Raw genomic sequence first — 22,399 nt, forward strand, 5'->3', positions numbered from 1 at the left:
TTATAAGAAGCACACAGGGCTGCGTCTAGACGGGCATGTTTTTGCGGAAATACTTTTAACGGAAACGTTTTTCTGTTAAAAGTATTTCCGCAAAAGAGCGTCTATATTGGCAAGTGCCTTTGCGCAAAAGCATCTGTGCCCACTGTAGACGCAGTTTTGCGCAAGAAAGCTCCAGCGGCCATTTTCGCCATCAGGGATTTCTTATGCAAAAAATTCCTGTCCCTGTCTACACTGGCCCTCTTGTGCAAGAACACTTGCGCAAGAGGACTTTTTCCCGAGCGGGAGTGTAGGAGTTCTTGAACAAGAACACTGACAATCTTACATTAGATCGTCAGTGTTCTTGCGCAAATTCTTGCGGCCAGTTTAGACAGCTGGCAAGATTTTGCACAAAAGCGGCCACTTTTGCACAAAATCTTGCCAGTCTAGATGCGCCCAGGATCTTTTTCGGTATAACAAAATAGCATATGCATTTTTACACACACACATGCATTTTTACACACACACACACACACACACACACACACACACACACACACACACACACACACACACACAGCTGATGGAATAGTCTGTTGCTCGATCCGACCTATTGGCCAGATAGGTCAAGTGTGGAGGAAGGAGACGGGTTCATGTCAGTCTGGAATCATGCACCTTATGGTCTTGCATAGCAGCACTGAACCCAAAGAACTATGCAAGACACCCCATCTTTTATAGGATTTCCCTTCTATGAAAGTCTATTCATTTTGCCTTGTCAAGCTGTAATCAGTCATTCAGCATCACAATCAGTCTTCCTACAACATGTGCTTATGGGAAGAAGTTGATCTCACAGACATCTGATATCTGTATGCTGATGACCTCTCAGGAGTGTTGTCTTTCCGGCGAAGGTTGTGATTGGTTCCCTATTATGGGGTGCTTGCCTTTAGCTTCAGGGTTCATCAGTCTGCCTGGGTAATCTGCATCTTCATTGTGTTTTGATTATTATTTGGTGCGTCTGAGTCTCTGGCCCCTCCTCTAACCGTTTGAGCATGCAGTGGCCTTCACACTTATCTCCACTAAAACATTCTCTCTCTCATTCACACAAATAATACATTTACACAATTGCAGCATGGAACAAAGGGATACTTCTAGTCACTTTAACAAAGTTACAAAGTCTTTCAACATTAAATTTCTTTCTGTCTACTACAAGGCCTTATCTAACACTAACATCACTATGTATTACAATATTCCATCCCTTCACTTTAACATGCTAACATCAAACAGAGCTGCAGCTAAGTTAACAAAGCTGCTTGGCTCTGTGTGAGGCCTACATCTTGTATTTAAGTTTAATCCAATCCTTTTGTTATAACATACATTTATTACAACTGACTTCTTAGTTACAAAATTCCATTCCAGTGCTACATTGTGACTGGGCCTGATTCTTCTCTCACACTAGTTTTGCAGTAAGAATGTTAAGGACTAGTCGACTATACAATAAGCAAAAGCTTATCGGACAGTCCAGTCGACTAGTCGATTTCCCCCCTCCCCCCCCCCCCCGCTGCCTCTATCAGATAGAGGCAGCAAAGGGGGGGAGGGAAGGGAAGGGAATACTTTAAAGTGGCAGCACTGCGTGGAGCCCAGAGTCAGCTGGGGACTCCGCATGGCATTTCAAAGCATCAGCGCTGCTGAGTCCCCCGTTGTCCCCAGGCTTCATGAGGCCACTTCCACTTTGAAATGCACAAGAGTCCCTGCTGGGGATTCTTCTATATTTCAAAGCTGGCATGCAGCATGGAGTTCCACATTCCTCCTTTGAAATGTTCAAGAGCCCCAGTAGGAGGAAAGCAGAAGTTCCTATCAACTAGTCAATGGAAATTCCATCGACCACTCGACTAGTAAATTACTCGCTATTTTGTAGTAGTGATTCTTCTTCAATTTCAGCAAAATTACTCCTGGTTTTCTTCAGTGTAAGAGAGGAGAATTAAGATCTATGTTTACTGCTATGAAAGTGATCAATATGCAATAGCTTGCTTTCATTTTATTCTCTATCCTGTCACAGAAATGGAAAGTGGAATCAGACCTAAGTCTCTCTTTCATTTATCTGAAAATGGGACTTAGGCTCGTAAATCTTGTAAGGGCTTTTGAAAATTATATCCTATGACTACTCATTACTCAAAGGGATCAGAATGAAGGAAACATGCATTGTTAGTGTGATTTGTATAAAATATGACTTCAATAAAAAGCTACAGTTAAAAAAACAGACAGGGATTTGATAGCTTTTGGAACTAAATGTGAAATGAATGTCTTTGTTTTAGCTTTCCCTTAATCAGTCTCCTCATGCAAAAACATCATTTGTGCAAAATGAAAAAACCCTCAACATTCAAATTACTTAATACTTCATAGCATGAGTGTTATTCCTCCTTAATACTTCGTCAGACCCTATAGCAATGGGTGCTAAATAAGAGTCTAGAAAGTTAAATCCAAATACAGATACTGACTCGTTCATACAGTAAAAACACAATCTATCGCTTATAATCCCCTTCGGAGGTTACGTTTTTAGTATAATAATTCATGGATTTTCCGAGATATTCCTGTTGCGTTAGACTAATTATTTGATGGATAATTCCATGTCTAGTTCCAATCACTACATTTTTATTAGCAGGGAACTTGGGAAGTGATAGCAAATAACCATCTGCAGTACTGTATTTGAAGGATTAATGTCAAGTACTCTAGTGGTTTCCATAAGTACCAGGGAGAACACAACATTGATGCATATATAATATGTATGAGATCTGAGAACTAGACATAAATACCTGTGTGAAAGAGAATTATACTGAAATAAATCAAATGAATAGCTTTTACACTGAAAATGTCAGTGCCATTTCTTGTCCCAGAGTGCTATATGAAGCGTTGAAAATAAAATAAACATGACTTCTAGCTCTAGAGTTCATTTTCATATCCAGCTCAGGTCCAGTGTGGTCAAACGTTGATATCATTTGATAGCTCTTGATGGCCCATCTGTGATGTCCCTGATAAATGTTGTTCCATTGCTAAAGGACAAGTATCCATAGCATGACCACCCAGCACCCAATCACCCACACAAACTAAAAGTGTTAATAATTAATTTATACTCCTGTTAGCAGTGTCAGTGACTGACTGAGCATACAGATTCACCCCTAGAAATGGCTCTTCCAGGCAGGAAATTTGGATGGAACAATTTGGAGAGAGTTTATCCATTCTAAGCTCAAATAAAGGACTTAGTTATGGTAAATAAAGGCAGTCTCTACATGGGCATTTAATCCACTCCAATAAAAAAATTATTAACGTCCTTGCTACCACTGCAATTGGGACAACAAGCATGCTTCTTTTGACTCCTCAGTGAATTTGCTTTTTGAGACCCACCCCAAGCCTTGTGGTCTCTTGGTTTTCCGATTGTGCTTTAGAGCTGCCCTGAAAACAGAATTCCCTACTGTGGAAATTGTTGAATTTTAAAAAAATAATTGTCTTGAAATGGAACAAAAATGCCAAAATTTGAAATTTTTCATGAGGAAAATTCTCAAAATAATTAGTTTTGGTGGAACCAAAACAGAATTTGCAGCTTACTTCCTAGCTTCTTGGGCTGTTGGGCTGACAAGGAAAATAGGAAATCAGGGGACGCGGGTAGTCCTGGCCTGCTTCCAAAGGTCTGAGTGGCTCAGCAGCCTTGAATCTCACCATACAGTCTTCCAAGGAGCCATGCTCCCATGAACATTTAAATTTCATGGATCCAGCATTGTCTAATGGAAAATATGTTGGAAAGTTTTTACTGTATTTGCTTTAATCTTCACTGGTAGCTTGAAGAACTACTCTTCTGTATTTGAAGTTCAATGTGGTGTGTTACACCCAGATCTAACATTATATGCAACACAAAAATAGGGAAGGAACAAACAACAAACTCTTCAACACAATGTCTACTAAGGTCTTATGCTTGGCTTTCTCTCTGCTGTCTCTAAGGTTCTCATCAGTCACCATCAACAACTCTTATCTATTCCTCCACTAAGTCTTTCCTACAACCAGCAGTGAAAGTACTTAAAATTTCTTACAGGCATTGTCCTATTGCAACCCAGGTCCCTGTCAGCTCTTTAAATAGCGCTCTGATTTAAATTGCTCTTGCTGGAGCTGCGCACCCACTTACTTTCACCTCTGCCTACAACTCTAAGCCAGCAATAATCAAACCATCCCAAAAGAAGAAAACACAAACCTTCCTGGATGAGGGAGCACACACAAATATACCCTGATACAATGCTGCAGGGATCCACCAACACTCTAAACAAACTGCAGGAAAGATAAAACAGCACATCAGTGAAAATGCCAGCTCAGCTCCTGTGGTCCAATAAAACAATTACAAATAATGCAGACAGGGAGTCTTCTCATGGATAGAAAGCATCATTTTTTAAACAAATACCAGAATCAGATAAAACATTTCCTGCTCTGCTGTCTTCTCGATATGCTCTTGTGCTTCAGACAAGTAATTTCCTAAGAAGAAATGGTAATTTGTTCTGTATGTGAGTTGTTAATAGCCCCAGAGATTTAAATAAAAGAGTGAGCAACTAACTGACCCCTTTAGTTGCTAGCCAAGCACATTTTGTAAACTAAGCATTCCACTTGTAGAGGCTGGTACTCTCTCCCTCTCTCTGAATAGCCACTGAGTTTACAATAGAGATGTGTGTTTATCTTAGCAGAGATCTATACAAACATTCCAACATCAGACATTTCAATGCAAACAGCACTATCAACTGACTAATCTTCTGGCAGTATTCTCACTCTAGGAAAACCTTTATTTTTTTTTAAAATTAATTGAATGATGTTATGTAATATCATTAAGAGTTCAGCTCTGGGAACTAAAAAGAGAACACTTTACTGGGGCCTGGAAGCCCTAGGGGGCCAGGACTATCCTGAAAATTGTGGTATGTTTGTGGAAGGAGGCTTGTGTTACACGTTTGTACTGGGCCCCAAAAAATTCTGCTCAAGATCTGACTACAGTCTCAAGTAGAACAGAGTTCTCTCTGTTTTCAATCTGGAGCTTATAGGAACAAATAAAAGCATAGGCAAGTAATACAACCATAAGAACAAGGTCCACTATCTTTTACCAATTAAACTTACCAACAAAGTTATGACTGTTACACCATATAGATCCATGAACCAGTTATAACTACAGACTGGGCTTAAGTCACATGTTGGAGACAGATGGGCCCTACAGCATTTTTATGATTTTCTTCTGGCTAATTTTTCACAATATCACTTGGTACCTCTTTCCCCATAAGATTAGAACATTAGGTTATTCTTCTGTCACTTACTTGTACCAGCATTGCTTGTCTCCCACTAAGCAGAGGACCTACACTTCATTTTGTCTTTCTCTTTTTTTCTTGCTCCATCTATTGAGCCAAAGTCATAAAGAAAGCTAGTATGATACTAGGTCCTGATTCAGGAAAGAACTTTAGCAAATGCCAGCTTTAAGCTTGCGAGTCATCCCGCTTATTTCAGTGAAGCTTTTTTAGTTTAAAATTAAGCACAGGCTTAATTAAGAGTATTGATAACTCTCAGTATCTGCATGTATCACTTATATGGCGTAAGTTCAAAGTTTATCTGTATTTCAGATCACGGCATGTACTTGCCAAATAGAGAGGATAACAACATTTCTCACTCAGGGAGTGGCTTCTTACATCTGCTGTAGGAATGTGTAAACTTCCCCGCCACTGAATTTTCCCATCACCTCTGCAGTTACAGGCAGTGTTGCCAATTTAGTTGTTGACTGGAAATTGAAATTGAAACATTAATACACATTAAAAGTATATACAGTTTATGAGAAAATACTTGTACCTGAGAATGCATAATGGGTTTGAAAAGTCAAAGAAGGACCATCTATTACCATTGATGCGTACCCCTACTCACAGAATGATTGGATTATTGGCAGATTGACGGCCTTAAAGCAGAGCTAGCACCCCTGAAAGACGATTGATTACAGGATGAGCTCTGAAGATGTTTTGGGAACAACTCACATAAAAAAGATAACACTCAGGTCACAGGCTGATGCTGTGGAATCCATAGAATTCAACAGAGAAGAAGGATTATAAAAGCAGGGTGCTTTGCTATGGAACTTTGGGTTCGTCTTGTCACCAACTACAGATGAGCATCCGATCGCGACCAATGAAAGGCCCTGCTCTCCCTCCGTAATCGATCTAACTGGCCACTAGATTGATACAGAATCTGGACTGGTAACTATAACATCATCTGGCGGGACTGTGTATGTATGGTGTTTGTGTGTGAATGACTGAAGAGCTTATGCAACTGTTGTATTCTCAATAAATGCTGCATACTGCCTTTTCCTCTATAAAAGATCTCGTGTGCTTCTGTCATGATCATGAAGAACGACCAGCAGAGTGGGGACTAAGGGGTTAACTATATCTAAGCCAGGTAGAGTCGGTGTACCAGTCTCGCCCGATTGTACCTTCTGCCCCTCCCCCATTGGGGGGTAGCCTTAATGTCACCTGCGCGCCCTCGCTAAGGGTCGTTGGGGCGCTTCTTCCGCCTCGGCTTCTCCCCATGGCCACGGAGCGGGGGAAAGAGGGGCCCGGGCCTACCCTCACTCATGGGCCCCAGCCCAGGGCCCTAAGGACACACAACAGTCTAGCTCCGGTCCGGCTGACGGGGCATCCTGCCGTAACGTGTCAGCCCACCAGCCCAACTGGGCTCTGCCCTGGGCTGCTTCCTTTCTCTGCCCCCGGCTCCCTGATGCCGGGAGGCTCACCTTGCCTTTAGCAGACAGGCTGCGGGTGCTGCATACCCAAGCATTCAGGAGACTGGGACCGCCGGGCTGTAGGCGCCCTCCCCGGTCCCCTACCGATCCTTTCAGTGCAGGCTTGTGGTGTCTGCGGGCTCTCTACCCAGCCACCCGCCCTCTCTCTCCCCACCACGGTCATGGCAGCGGTGTTTTTTTTAAATGTCCCACCACTTACGACCGGCCCGACGTCATCAGCATGGGGGGGGGGGGGACGGGGCTAGCATGCTCCAACACCATTTCCCTGACGCGCGGGGCTCCCAGGGCAGGGGAACGCCTCCGCGCCGTCCCTGCCCCTGCCTCCGCGCTTTTGGCTTGCCGCTGGCGCGTCGCCTGGCTCCGGCAGCCCCGGCACGGCAAGGGAACATGCCGCACACCGCCGGGCTGCCTCCCTCCTGGTGCCGAGCAGCACCTGCTCGGCGGGAGTCGTCGTGCGGGGCAATGCTGCCCTGTCACAGTTGGCCAATAGGAATGTAGTTAGGAATTCCAAACTGGGACAAAGGATTTTTTTGTGTTTTCCCTCCTTTGGTCTGGGCAGTTTCTCTCCAGTTATTGAGGGAGACAGCCACTATGTCTCCCTCCAAGAAAAGACTCTTTGCTATCTTTAAGTAGGATAAAGTCTAGATAAATCCATTAGGTTTTATTGTTTTATGGTTTGGGAATGGGAATCTGATGTCTGTGCATTTAGAAATGGGTTTTCCTCTTTTGCAACTAAGCTCTTGGCCCATGGTGGAGTTCCCCCCATGAGCATATGTCAGCTGACGGTCAGGGCAGTGTGTGCGTGTGTGTTATACACCCGAGACTTCAATTGCTGAGACCGGGGTCCCTTGCAGCGGGCAACCTGGAGGAGGTTGACGGGCGCCCCAATTCTGCCAACCGACGGTCAGGGCAGTGAGTGGTGTGTGTGTGTGCTATACGCTCGAGACTTCAACTGCTGAGACCGGGGTCCCTTGCAGCGGGCAACCTGGAGGAGGTTGACGGGCGCCCCAATAAGTTTACAGGGAGAACTTATAACACCTCAGATTTTAGCTGCTAGGATACAGAAATCCCTTTGCAGTGGGCAGCCTGGGGAGGCTGAGAGGTGCCCCAACGGATCTGTCCCCTGGAAGCAACGCGATTCAAAACACCCACGCTCTCCCTATATCTGTCCGTTATGACCGGCTGAAGTTCTTTTAAAATTGTGCTTGGTCCTGTTACAGCAACTGAAGGAGTTAGGTTAAAGCTTAAACAGTTACTATTTTATTGTTACAGGGTAAACTTAGTTGTTAAATGCTACTACTGTGTTACAGATAACACAGTCACTACAAAGGACAGGACAGAAATTACACTAATAAGTTACTTACAGGTACCATGAAACCCTTTTGGTTCTCTGAGCTTTTATTAAATGCATGCAAAATAGACACCTAGCAGGTATAATTCTCACCCCTGCGTTCCAGACTTGGCGTGGCCAGCGTCTTTCTCTCAATCCCTCAGGAAGAAGTAGGGCGAGGTTGGGCATCCCACAGACCTTGGGAGACAATCAATACCTGCCAGCAGGTATAGATGATTGGAGCTCAAATGGGGTGAGCTACTAAACCCCTCTTTATATCCCTTGGGTCATGTAGGCTTCTTCCTGGTCTCAAGTGGCCAATTAGGAAAAATGGCTTTGAATGCCAAGTTTCCCATGAAGGGTGCAAAGCATAATTCACACCTGGGAAAATGCAGACAATGGGCACCTCTGGTATGTGATGGGCGAAGATTCCTCTCCTGGGACAGTGCAGGCGTGTCAATTACTGGTATTAGCCATCATGGCGACGGGAGGCCCCGGGTCGTCAGCTAGCCCATTTACTGTCTGGTTTCTGTTTATGGTAGAGTCAGGGACAGGCAGCACACCTGCGTTCCCAGGGCATCAAAGGCTGACTGCCTTTCTCTTGCTCTCTGGGGGGGGGGAGAGGGGGAACAAGATGGGGTTTGTGTCTGGCTACAGTATATTAATGTGTGACTTTTCCATCTAGTCCTTATGCTTGCAACAGGAATATTGTGTAGATAATAAAAGTTCTTTCTCTTTTCTTTTTATTAACCTGGTATTAGTTAATTTTGGTGACCTGGTTTTTACTTTAGGGGTGAGATTTCCCAAATGAACTCTCCCTGATTTTTCTTATCATTACTTGGGTGGTGGCAGCAGATTTTATCCCCAAAATCTAGGTTTTTAAGACTTTTGGGGGGAAGTTTATACCAAAGCCTGGAAAGATAAGGTTCTGGAGTGATTTTGTGGGCCCCCACTCCTGCATTTATAGTGCCAGAGTGGGGAAGGAGCCATGACAGCTTCATTTAAGCATAACAAGAGTATGTCTACACAGCACCTTTACCTCAAAATAAGCTACGCAATTTGCTCTATGCAAATTGCGTAGCTTATTTTGAGGTAATTTTGAAATAGCTTATTTCGAAGTCTGGCACTGTCTACACACCACCAAATTTTGAAATAAAGCCCTATTCCAAAACATCCCTTAACCCTCATTCAATGAGAATAGCAAGCCCATTATATTTCAATATAACAGCTTGCTCTTAAGACATGGAATAGCTATTTCGGGATACCAAAATAGCCCCACGGCATAAACATAGCCTTAGTGTCTGAGCAAAAGGCAGCTGAACTGTACTTAGCCTGTTTGCTTGGATGAGTGGGTCTCCATCGGTGCTTCATTTGTGATAGGGCTTGCCAAGGCTGAGCCCCGGCACTTCTAGGCAGTTCACAGGTGTGGCATTTCTGGGTTGATACATTAGCAGGGCCTTATCAGATTTGTGGTCCAATTTGGTCAATTTAATGTAAAAATAATAAATGTTATTTTTTCAACTAGTTAAATCTGAAATTTCATGGTGGTGTATTTTTAGGGGTCCTGACCCAAAAAGGAGTTTTAGGGGGAGGTCCCAAGGTTATTTTAAGGGGGAGTTGCAGTACTGCTATCTTCACATCTGGGCTGCTACTGCCTTCAGAGCCGGACAGCTAAAGAGAGGTAGCTGCTGGCTGAGAACTCAGTTCTTCTGTGCTGCTGTCTGCAGAGCCGGGCCCTCAGTCAGCAGGTGCCCAAATCTGAAGACAGTGGTGCAGAAAAAAGTATGGTATAGTGTGATATTGCCCCTCTTATTTCCATGCTGCTGCTGGTGAAGCACTGCCTTCAGATCTAGACACCTCCCAACAGCCACCACTCTCTAGTCACCCAGCTCTGAAGGCAGTACAGAAGGAAACATGGTAATACCTAACCCACCCCCTTTAATAACCTTGTGATACCCCTGCAGGTTCCCCCCCCCCCATTTGGGAAACACTGGTCGTCCCCATAAAATCTGTTTGGTATGGTGTAAAAGCATGCAAAAGACCAAATTTCACTGTGACACATTTTTAACGGTTGTGAATTTGGTAGAGCCCTACAGATCAGTTATTAAAGTATCAAACCTGCTTGAGCCCTGGCACCTCTTTCATTACAAATTAAGCACTGGTCACCCTCAATTGAACTGCACTCCCTAAGCAGAAGTTTTTTGTGCCATATCCTAGTGGGGAAAAAAGGGGGAGCACAGTGGTAGGGCGTGCTTGGAATGCTGCTCAACTCCTCCCTTCCCTATGTGAAACCTTTTAGTTCATCCCATCTTAGACTTTTTGCCAGCTCCTCATACACAATACATAACAAAACACCTTCCCTACTGAGCTCTGTTACAACCTGTTGCTCATGCATTAACATGCAATACATTATATATGAACTTGATTTCGATTTGCAAATAGTATAAAACCAAAGTATTCTGAACATTCTTGATGAATTAATAGGTATTTATGGCTACTCTTATCTTCATCCATAGTATGAAGATATATCTAGTTCTAGATATAATGACCGTGTCTCATTTATGCATAGAAAGAAAGCTGATGGCTTATATTTAAGACCAAAAGTTACAGCTAACTTGAAAAAGTAAAAGTGGAAACCAAAAGAGAGTAAAAACCCTACCTAGGTGCAGCACAGTTCTGAGATGGAGAGCAAGAGCACAGACAGAGCTAAGGCTGGGAATGAGAACAGAGTCACTAACCTGAGAGAGGGAAGGGCCTAATTATGAATTACCTATTGCCGAAACAACTATGAAGTCATCAAACATTTTGCTATATACATATTTATGTAAAATTAACATATTTATTCTGCTCTTAATAGGGAGTATATGGTATGGAAATGTACAGAATGTATGATATGGAAATATAGGCACTTCCAAGAATACTCTCAAACTTAGTAAGTACATTACTTAGAAAAACCCAAAATAACTGGTTGAGACCAGACCAAATAACCAGGTAGGACAGAAATAATACATGTGATAGACAATCCCAAATGCCCATAGTAACGAATTGATGCATATGATAATAAGTTGAGATCAATGATATACCGACCTATAGGAAAATGACACTTCACCATTAATAAGGGTATGTCTACACTACAGTGCTATTTCGAATTAACTTAATTTGAAATAGTCATTTTGAATTAAGCTAATTCGAAATAACGCATCTAGACACAAAATCTAATTTGAAATAGCATTTTGCTATTTCAAAATAGTGCATCCACACTGATTGGACACTGGATCGCATTTAAGGGCAGCTGAAACCAGTTCCAGCAGGGCATCAGGTCAGTAGTTGCTTTCTGTGGCTGCTGTCTGAGGCTATCTGAGGCTTGTGCTTAAAGGCACCCCCCTAGACAGCCAGTTCTCAGCTTTCCTGCTTGCTTGCCTACCTCGCTGATGGACAGCAAATCATTTTCCTCTCTGTCTGCTTTAGTCACTCTCACTTGGGACACCACAGCACTCGGCACCATGGAGCCAGAGCTGCCCCTGGGCAATCTGGTGTTCATGTTGAATGTCTTGCTGCAAGTCTGGCAGCAATTGCTGGAGGCTGCCTGGCACCATCTGCTGCAGGCCAGCCCCCTGGCCCTGGCCCTCCCTCTACCCCCTAGGGGCCATGGAGGAGTGGTGCCCAGATGCCAGCGTGCCCCGCTGCATCTGGCGTCTGGACACCAGCAGCGACTGGTGGGACCACATCGTCCTGGAGTGCTGGGAAGACCAACAGTGGACCCAGAACTTCAAGATGAAGAAGGACACCTTCCTCGAGCTCTGCGAGTGGCTTGCCTCTGCTCTGCAGCGACGGGACACACGCATGAGGCCCGGCATTCCCCTTCACAAGCGGGTGGCCATACTCCTTTGGAAACTCTCCACGCCGGGTAGCTACTGATCCATAGTGACATCTATCAAGGATGATATAGATGAGGGGTTGGCAATAATTTTGCTGGGAGCCACTTCAGAAATTTTTGTAGTGGCTCTGGGCCACATTGGAAGGGGTGGGGCCTCAAGCAGAAGGGGCAGGGGCAGGATACTTCCCTGCTTCCCCTACCTAGAGACCATGATTGGTCTGGAGGTGGAGAAGCTGGTGAAGTCTTTGCTCCACCCCCCAAGGTTCCCATGCCCCTGATGGTGGGAGGAGACTTTGCACACTCCCCCTTCTGCCCCCAGGCCAATCAGGGCTTGGAGGCGGAGGAGCATGCAAAGTCTCCTTCTGCCCTGCCAGGGGCGTGTGACACTTCTAAGCATTGCGCTCTCCTTTCAGGGCAGGGACAGGACAGAGGAAACTTCACACACTCCCCTCGTTCCCAGACCAATCAGGGTGTGGATGTGGGAGAGCGCATGAAGTCTCTTCCTGCCCTACCAGAAGAACATGCTGCTTCTGAGCGCCATACTCTCCTGGCAGGGTGGAGGAAACTTTGTGCGCTTCTTCCCCACCCCCAGGCCCTATTTGGCCTGAGGGTGGGGGTGTGGCAGGGCCTCCGCAGGCTGGATCAATCCACTTGGCAGGCCAAATCCAGCCCGCGGAGGCCCTTTTGCCCATCCCAATCTGGACGGTGCTTGGTCCTTCCATCAGGGTATGGGACTGGAATTGATGACCTCTTGGGATCCCCTCCAGGTCTAGTATTCTAGGATAGTAAATGATTATTAGTGACAAATACAGTTGTAATGTAGATTCAACATTTGGGGAACATTCTGTCACATGAGATTCAGTGATAATTTGGTGCATCCAAATAGATAAGTTTTCGTCATCTTTTCTCTATATATCTGAGGGTGATATTAATCCATCAAATAGAAGAAATTCTTTAGTAGACTCTAATTGGAAGATCATCTTGGTACTTCTGACGCAGATATTTGATAAGACCCTGGACACTATGTGAGGACTTTAGCTACCACCGGGTGACTTTTGGTTGATGTGGGAGCTAAAGAGCCAGGAAGTTCTACTACACTATCCTGTCTGTAGCCAGCAGCCTACATGCATTTCCTCTGTATTCATTAGCTCTTCTACAATTAGATTAATAGACTTGGAAGGGACCTTTAGAGGTCTAGTCTAGTCCCCTGCATGTTCAGCTTTTGAATGGATAAGACAAAACAGCTATCCCCTTTGTGTTGTCTGCCCCCCTTAACAAAAAGATTTAATTGAAAATCAACATCTCAAAAGATGGGATGGGTTTGATTACTAGGCTAGTGTAGAATGAAGGATCAAGCAGACAGGCCTTGCTTCTGCCTCCCCCTTTAAAGTATTCAGTGGGGAGGAAAGTGAATGATATTCTGCTCATGCAGATGTGAAAAAAGCAGAAGGGAGTGGGGAACTAAATATTTTCTTGTGCAAAAATCTGTTCTCCCCAGTCCTGTCCTGAAGTCAATAAGGCTACAAAAGTGTAACTGTCCCCAGGAATTGGCCTCTGTTCTCATTCTCTTCTCAAATCATAGTCATTCTTTGCTTATCCAACATTTTCCACTTGGGAAAGAAGTTAGTTTGAGCTGGAGCAGAAAAAAGATTAACACCTGAGGTTTATTTAGCTTTCAGTTTTTGGAAGGAAACCAGAAGTGAAAGTAAGGTGGTGCACCCTGGTGCGTGGATGCAGTAAGAGCCCTGGGGCACTCTGCTGCAGGAACAGGTGGGAATTCTCCCAGCTGGGCTCCTGGAGCTCTGCTCCAGGCTGCTGTGCTAAGCAGCAGGCAAGTGAAAGGGGCTGACTGGGGGTGCGCCGCACACCGGTCCATGACTGCCTGGATCCACCTCCCCCAGTGCCCTATCGGAAGGGCAGAAGGGATCAAAGTCTCCCTTTGGTTCCTACCAATGCTGCCTGTTGTTTTCTGTTCCCCTTCCATCACTGTCAGGAAATGAGAGGGAGCTCCTTCTAAGCCAGGGATTTTCAAACTTCTTTTCTCATGACCCCGTTGAAGAAAATTGTTGATGCCCACGACCCAACATAAATTGTCTGAGGGGCATCTCCGAGGAGTTGAGAATGAGAGCTTTGGGATGTAAGAGGGGGCTTTGACTTTAGTGGGGGAGGGTCAGGACTGGAGCAGAAGGGGCTTACCTTGAGCAGCCCTCAGTCTGCTGTGCAGCAGGGGTGGTAAGGCAGGTTTCCCGCCTGTCCTGGCACCGCAGACCATACTGTGCTCCAGAAGCAGCCAGCAGCAGATTCCCAGCCAATGGGAGTGCAGAGCTAGTGCTCAGGGCAGGGGCAGTACATGGAACCCTGTGCACTCTTTTCTTCTCCCCGCCCTCTCCCGCTCCCCTCCACCTAGAAGCCAGGCCTGCTGCACAGCCTGTGGTTCCAGGACCAGCAGCTAGCCTGCCTTAGCACCCCCTCTGGTCACCTGATACCCCTGCAGCAAGGAGACCCAGTGCCTGACATTCCACCACCCACTACTGGGTTGTAATCCATAGTTTGAAAACCACTGATCTAAGCCACAGGGGGCTGCTTTGCCTTCTCTCTCTTGCTGGCAGGAGTGTTCCAGTCTCCAACAGGGCTATGTGAGAAAGCTCACTCACCTTCCCTCACCCAGCCCTGCCTCCTGCCTGAGCAGTAGGGCCTAAAAGCAGTGGGAGGGGCTAAGAGTATTAGCCTAATGCCGTGGTCACCAACCAGTAGATCGCGATCTTCCGGTAGATCTCAGGGGCTCTAAGAGTAGCTCTTGAGCCCTCTCTGAACTGTGCGCCTGCGCAGTACATTTACATTAGATTTCCTCATTTGAGGAGCAGCTACTCACCGAGCAACACCACAGGGACATTTAAATAGCATGAATTAAAAACAGACCATTTATTTCATAACTATACATGTGATTTTAATTTTATATATTGCATAATTAAAAAATAAACTTTTTAACAGAGTGTATAAGGGCTGGGGATAGCAAGTGATGGACAGGAGAATAGAGAGGGCGGGGCTTTAAGGAAGGGGCGGGGCGGTAGATCTTCACCTGTTCTGAGACTTAAAAAGTGATCTTGGGTGTAAAAAGGTTGGAGACCACTGGCCTAATGGTTAATTTGTCCCTATCTCCAGCAACCAGAGGTGGTGAAAGAAGATTGTGTAAAAAGGACTTGAATTGTTCCCTTTCTAAGTTGCACTCCTGTAATGTGTGTGCCCATCAGAAGTGCAAAACAGACTGAGAATTAGAAAGCTCAGGCTTTAGTGTCTGAAATTCAAGGAAATATCAGGTCAGAGCTATTTTAACAACATGAATTCACATATCACAGTGGTTCCTCTGAACTCCTAAAGTGATAAAAGGGTCCATTCTGACCTTGGAATCTATGGCAAGGCTGACAGCCAGATATGATGCTTTACTTCATTTCACCAAAGAATCAATGAACACAAAACAGACCTAAGACTCTCTCACAGAGAGAAAGCTGTTGCTTGCCATTTCAGCCAGACTGACCATTCCCTCAATGACCTTAAAACATTCATATTACTTCAATGAGACTTTAACTCCAGACTTCAACGAGAAGCTTCAGAATTGTCATTCATGCTTAAATTTGACACACTATGTATGGGTCTAAACAAAGACTCTAATTATCTCACCCATTACAAAGATAGCTTCCCCAATTATCACCCCTCCTGTCATTACCTCACAGAAACTTCCCCTATTATCACCCCTATGTCATTACCTCACAGACACTAACCTTCCCCCCTCACCCTCACTCTGTTCTAAAATGTGATTTGTCAATTTCACATGAGTTCATTTTTTTGATTGTATCACTTTGGTATATATAGCTGTGCCAATTTTCTTCCACATATTGATCTGAGGAAGTGGGTCTGGCCCATGAAAGCTCATCACCTAATAAACCATCTTGTTAGTCTTTAAAGTGCTACATAGTCCTGTCTTTTGTTTCAGCTAGACCAGACTAACACAGCTGCATCTCTATCACAAGTAAATACCTAGTGAAGTAGATATGACCACATCTGAGGCAGAAGTCAAGCAGCTTAACAGAACTAAATTGGGGGCAGAGGGGCTTGGATGATCTCCATCCAAGAATATTAAAAGAACTGGCATGTGAAATTGCAGGCTCAAAAGCAAGGATTTTTAATGAATCTGTAAACTCAGGGGTTGTACCCTATAACTGGAGACTTGCTAATACGGTACCCGATCTATGACACTACAGGCCTTTTAGATTGACCTCTATTGTAAGTAAGGTCTTAAATACAATTTTGAAAGAAAATAATTAAGGACATAGAGACAAACAGCAATTGAGATAAAATGCAACATAGTTTTACAAGAGCTGGGTCATGTTGGACCAACCTGATTGCTTTTTTTGTGAAGATAACTGATTTTTTTTCAGACAACAGGAATGCAATAGAGTTAATATACCTGGATTTAAGTAATCCATTTTATACAGTTTCATGAGAGAAATTATTAGTTAAATTGGAGAAGATGGGAGTTAGTATGAGAATAGAAAGGTGAATAGAGAACTAGTTAAATGGGTCATAAGGTGAACTGTGAGGTGAGGGGAGGTTACTAGTGGAGTTCCTCAGGGGTCCTTTTTGGGAATAATCTTATTTAACATTTTCATTAATGACCATGGCACAAAAAGTAGGAGTGTGCCAATAATATTTGGGGATCTGGTGTTGAAAGTGAAATTTAAGTCTTACCAAGATACTGGTATAGGTGACTCATGGGAGAGACACAAAGGGGGGCACCAACTAAAGGAGGGACACAAACTCCCACATGACCCCCAACATGATTCCTTCCCTTCCCCACACTCTGCCTGTCCCCTGTCTACTCCATGTTACCTGCTTTGTCCTCCTACTGCTCCAGATATTGTTTTCTGAGCTGCAGGGCTCTCTGGAAATGCAGCAGCAAAAGAAGCAGAATGAGGTCCTGCAGCTGTAATTCCCTCAGCCCTGTCCTCTGGCAGGACTTGTAGATGGATTTGTGATCAATATAGCTAGAGATCACAGAAAGAGGATGGAAACAAAGATCACTTCCTACCTTATGAGGTAATTAAATTGAAGATAAATTATTTCAAGTAGGTAAAAAGAATTGTTGATGTTTAGAGTGAGAATGACTTGTCAGCTTTTGCATCTGCTTGCTATTATATTAGTGTGGAGTTTGGCTTGTCTGTTTTTGATGTTGTCATAACTGAGCTTAGGAAAGATTTAAAGGGGAAGTATCCTCTAATTGCTACTGCAAGTATTGAAAATAATTAAGTTGTCTTATTGATGAGTAATATTTAATGTCATAGATTGGTACCAAATATATAAACAGCAATTGTGTGTAAGGGACCCAGCACTTGTGTATGGATAGAAACTCTGTTAGGCATGGCAGAATGAGTCAGTGTCCCCAACCCATGCCTGCACCTGGCCTCACTGCCTGCAGAAGCAGGTGGTGCCTAGCAGCCGTGTAGGTGCAGGGGTAGGACGGCCCTCCCTGAGGTGGCCATGGGTTTGCCTCCCTTCCTCCCAGGCTGTGATCAGCATGACATGTCACAGCACTGCACCATCCACTTGGCTCCTGCCTGCCCTGCCCTGTGTGTGTTGGACCCTCCCAGCACTCACCCGATGTTCCGTCCCTGGTGTCCAAGGTTGTCTGCGAGGCCTCCTGAGCGTGGGCATCTGGCTCCTGGGTGTTCCGGTGGTGCTATCTTCCTCCTCCTCTACCTCCTGTTGGAGCTCCTGGTCATCTGGCTGATGTTGCGGCCGCTGCTGACCAGGGGTCTCCCGCCCAGACTCCACAAGCCACTCGGGAGGCAGGGATTCCCCTGCCCCAAGGATCCGGTCCAGCTCCTCATGGTAGGCACAATGGTGTGCCATTTCCCCAGAGCGGGAGCTGCGCTCATGGGCCCTGACATACCCCTGCCTCAGCTCCTTGACCTTGGCTCTGACCTGCGGTGCCATGCGGGGTTGGTGGCCTTTCCTGGCCAGGCCATCAGCCATTCTGGCATAGATGTCTATGTTCCTGTGCCTGACTGTGGTAGCTGACGAACCTCCTCCTCGGCCCACAGCACCAGGAGGGCTTTGATCTCGAATCCTGACCAGGAGGGTGACCGGTGTTTTGTTCCCCTGGCTTCCTGGGAGGATGTGTCCCTGGAAGGGCCAGGGGGTTTGGAGTTTTGGGGGGCTTCTCCCTGGGACATGGCTCCTACTTGGGTGACCAAAAACAGTGCTGCACAGTCAGGGTCTTGTCTGGAGCTGGCTTGCTGCCAGAATGGTAATCCTGGGTGCCTGTGCCTTTTAAAGATGGCTACAGGCAGGAAGAATAGAGTTGAAAACAGTGGAAGGAGTGTCTGCCAGCCTTCTTCCTGGAGGCCTTTACTGTTGACATAACTTCTTCCCTGCGTCCACACTTACCTTCTGTCGACATAGCTCTGTCGACAAAGGCGTTATTCCTTGTAAAATGAGGTTTACCGCTATCGACAAAACTGCCACGTTCTGTCGACTTATTGTTGACAGAACTCAGTGGTAGTGTAGATGCAGGTATAGCTTTGTTGACAAAAAGCCAGACACTTTTGTCAACAAAACCCTGTAGTCTAGACACACCCTAGGAGTGGTAACAAATATAAAAACCCTGAATGCCATTGCAAAAGATGATAGAACCAATGGAAAAAGGAGAGCCTGTTGCAGCACATTTAAAAACAGTAAAATGATTTCAGTTCTATAAAGAGGACTGGGTTAGGATTTTACAGTTAGCTGTAGACAGAGCTTTGTGGAATGCATTGCCAACAGAATTTTGAGGAGGGGAGAGATCACTAAAAGACAGTGTACATCTAATAGAAGGGAATATGCACCCAGGACAGGCAAGGATCACCCCAGTAGACAACAGGAGGGAAAATCACCTTATGGCTGCGTCTAGACTGGCAAGATTTTATGCAAAAGCACCCGCCCTTGCGCAAAAACTTGCCAGCTGTCTACACTGGCAGCTTGAATTTGCGCAAGAGCACTGACTTTGTAATGTACAAAATCAGTGCTTCTTGCGCAAATACTTTCACACTTCTGCTCGGGAAAAACCCCTCTTGTACAAGAATACTTGCGCAAGAGGGCCAGTGTAGACAGGGAAGAACTGTTTTGCGCAAAAAAGCCTCGATGGCTAAAATGGAGATCAGGGCTTTCTTCCGCAAAATCGCGTCTAGACTGGTCACGGTTGCTTTTGCGCAAAAGCACTTTTTGTGCAAAAGCATCCATGCCAATCTAGACGCGCTTTTGCAGAAATACTTTTAACGGAAAACTTTTCCGTTAAAAGTATTTCCGCAAAATCATGCCAGTCTAGACGCAGCCTGCGAGTTTAATAATAAGTTATGTGCAGCTTGGAAATATAACGAAATGCCTGGAAAAGAAATAGACTCACCAAGGGTATGTCTACACTACAGCGCTAATTCGAACTAACTTAGTTCAAAGTAGGAATAAGAGCCTCCGGAAAAGGGCGCTTTTTCCGGAGGATCGGGGCCAGTGTAGACGCTCTTTTCCGGCTTTTTTAAAAGCCGGAAAAAAGCGGCGGACATTTTTATTTAAATGCCGCGGGGGATATTTAAAACCCCCGCGGATTTCCCTACGACGACTCATGAAATTTACATGCCCCTTCCGGAAAAGGGGCCAGTGTAGACGTAGCCTGGGACTTTTCAGTTTAGAAAAGAGGAGACTGAGTGGGGATAGGATTGAGGTCTATAAAAGCATGAGTGGGATGGAGAGGGTGCATCCAGAAAAGTTCTTCATTAGTTCCCATAATAGAAGGACTAGAGGACACCAAAGGAAAGGAATGGGTAGCAGGCTTCAAACTAGTAACAGAAAGTTGTTCTTCACAAAGCAAAGAGTCAACCTGTGGAACTCCTTGCTGTAGGAGTCTGTGAAGTCTAGAACTAGAACAGAGTTTAAAGAGAAGTGAGATAAAGTGATGGAGGTTGAGTCCATGGAGTGGTATTAGCCAGGGGGTAGGAGTGGTGTCCCTGCCCAAACTTTGTGGAAGGCTGGAGAGGGATGGCACGAGACAAATGGCTTGGTCACTGTCTTCGGTCCATCCCCTCCAGGGTCACTAGGGTTGGCTGCTGTCGGCAGACAGGCTACTGGGCTAGATGGACCTTTGGTCTGACCCAGTACGGCCATTGTAAGCTCAGGGCTCAGGGTCGGGGGTCTCAGTGGACCACCTTGATTTTCATGCACACCTGCTCCTGGGTGGCCAGGCTGGCAGCTCTTCTGCCCTAGACGGCCACTTTCCTGTGCCTAGTGTGGAGGTTGTGGACGAGGTCCACAATGTCCGCAGTAGACCAGGAGGGTGCCCGCCTCTTGAGGTCCCGGGCAAGCTCCCGGGAGCCACCAGCCTGGTCCCGGGAAGAGGGAGAGGGCTGGTGGGCATTGGGTGGCTGGCTCGAGCTGTGCCAGGTGCAGGGTCTGCTAGCTGGGTGCTGGCAGGCTTGCACCTGGCACAGGCATTGTAGCCAGCCTGTGCCCCTTTAAGGGGTCCGGGGCCGGGAGGGGGGTGATAGAGTTTCCCTGGTGTTGGCCAGAGTGGCCACCAGGGAAAGCTGAGGAGGGCTAGCCTCCCACTAGTTTGAATTAAGGGGCTACACACCCCTTAATTCGAACTAGTAAGTTCGAACTAGTCTTAGTCCTCGTAGAATGAGGTTTACCTAGTTCGAACTAAGCGCTCCGCTAGTTCAAATTAAGTTCGAACTAGCGGAGCGCTAGTGTAGCGCCTATCAAAGTTAATTCGAACTAACGTCTGTTAGTTCGAATTAACTTTGTAGTGTAGACATACCTCAATATATTAATGTACTAGTTAACCTTCCCTCCAACTGCCAGCAAAGAATTGTTATGAGGCATGTACGCCCCAGAAGTATCCTTCCAGAAGTTTTGGATTTAGTGTCTAAAGTTTATAGTTCTATTCAATATCAACAGAAAAGATCCAAGAAAATGTTCAAGGAACTGCAGGGTATGGCACAAGATCGACAAGCAAACTCAAGAGAGTCCGGTAATAATAGAAATTGATCAGATCCAAGGGGGACCATATGATGACATCCCAAATCTGAAACCTACATTATAACTATCAGAAAAACATGAATGAAGGAGCAGGGTCACACACTTCACCAACTTCACCAATGACAGTCAAGAGAGAATCCATACCTGACACTAACTGTTATCCTCACTATCCAAGAAGCCCAACCTATCTACCTCCTACTCTGACATTGGACATGATTATCAAAGAACATTGCCAGATAGGGGCAACATTAGACTCTCAGAGATATGAAATGCAAAAAAAAAAAAATTAAATTAAAAAAAAAATGCAGAAGCAAATGAACTCCAGGATGTTGAGTTGCTAACCTTCCCCACCTCAACCCAGTGCAGTAGTTACTGGAACATTATCCTGGATTTCAACTCAATTTATGAAGTATGAAAGCCAGAAGCAGGTGGGGGAAGGGAGGAAATAATGACAGATAGCATGAAGCCAATAGGCCCTATTCAGTTTTTGCCCCAAAGGAAAACATTGCACCTGTAAGGACAAATATGCAGCCATTACTGACTAAACATAGTTTTGCTAAACATAAGCATGAGTGTAAAAGGATGGCAGTGACGATTGTAATTAGAGGATGATGTTTTCCTCCACAGAAGTTACCTTTTCGGGTATTACCTTATCTTAAGAAGGTTGAACACCAACTCAACAGAAGGTGAATGAAATCTGAAAACTTCTTTATGATCTTTTCTAAGATTGATGGGATACCACTGAGACTTCATTCCTAACTTTACTTGATTGCAGGTCCACAGTATAACTTCAGAAAAAGGGATTGCTTGGACCTGGGCAGACCGCCATTTGAATGTATTTGTAAAATGGAAGCAAGCAGCAATGCAAGCATCTGTGCTTCTCACTCCACAAACTGTATCACCTAAAGATTTCCCTGAGTACACCTGCACTGACAACAGTAGCTTCTAAAGAGAGACCTGGAGAATTAGGCCTGAAGCCCATGACTCAAGAAGAATGAGCCTAGTGGAACTTAAATATTCCACTGTGAAAAATATTTATTAACCACCAACTGGACGACTGAGCATTTTGTATGTTAATTGGTTTAAATTCAACAGTTCTATATTCCACACCCACCACTCTCAAGGTCTTGCTTTCTAATTGAATCACGGTTGGACAGACATATGGAACTTTGTTTTTGCAGACCAAAGATATAACAGTGACCCCATTACAGACCCTGTCTGCATTGCCCTGTTGTATTCTGGGCATGTTAGCCTCGTGCATGCTCCAATGTTGATTTTAAAAAATGCTTTACCCCAATTTTCATATGAATACCTCCCAAAATAAAAATCAGCAAAGAATATTGCTTTGTATAGATGATTA

The 22,399-nt window shown here is 45.1% G+C and overlaps 1 protein-coding gene and 1 long non-coding RNA gene across 3 annotated transcripts in view; one reads left to right on the top strand and one right to left on the bottom strand.

Moving 5' to 3' along the window:
- The window catches only part of GCNT2 (glucosaminyl (N-acetyl) transferase 2 (I blood group)), a 72,346-nt gene that overhangs the window by 40,177 nt on the left and 9,770 nt on the right, over window positions 1–22,399 (bottom strand). The window contains exon 2 of one of the 2 annotated variants that reach the window (XM_075921271.2): window positions 4,214–4,287. The exons of the other annotated variant lie outside the window; for it this stretch is intronic. The gene's annotated coding sequence lies outside the window, so the exon portion shown is untranslated. The remainder of the gene's footprint in view (window positions 1–4,213; window positions 4,288–22,399) is intronic. 2 annotated transcript variants of the gene reach the window in all.
- LOC149525325 (uncharacterized) overlaps window positions 1–22,399 on the top strand; it is a 75,404-nt gene that overhangs the window by 25,845 nt on the left and 27,160 nt on the right. The gene's annotated exons all lie outside the window — the stretch shown is intronic.

The sequence above is a fragment of the Pelodiscus sinensis genome, chromosome 2, assembly GCF_052426305.1.
Source record: "Pelodiscus sinensis isolate ZL-2025 chromosome 2, ASM5242630v1, whole genome shotgun sequence".
Classification (NCBI taxonomy): Eukaryota; Metazoa; Chordata; order Testudines; family Trionychidae; genus Pelodiscus; species Pelodiscus sinensis.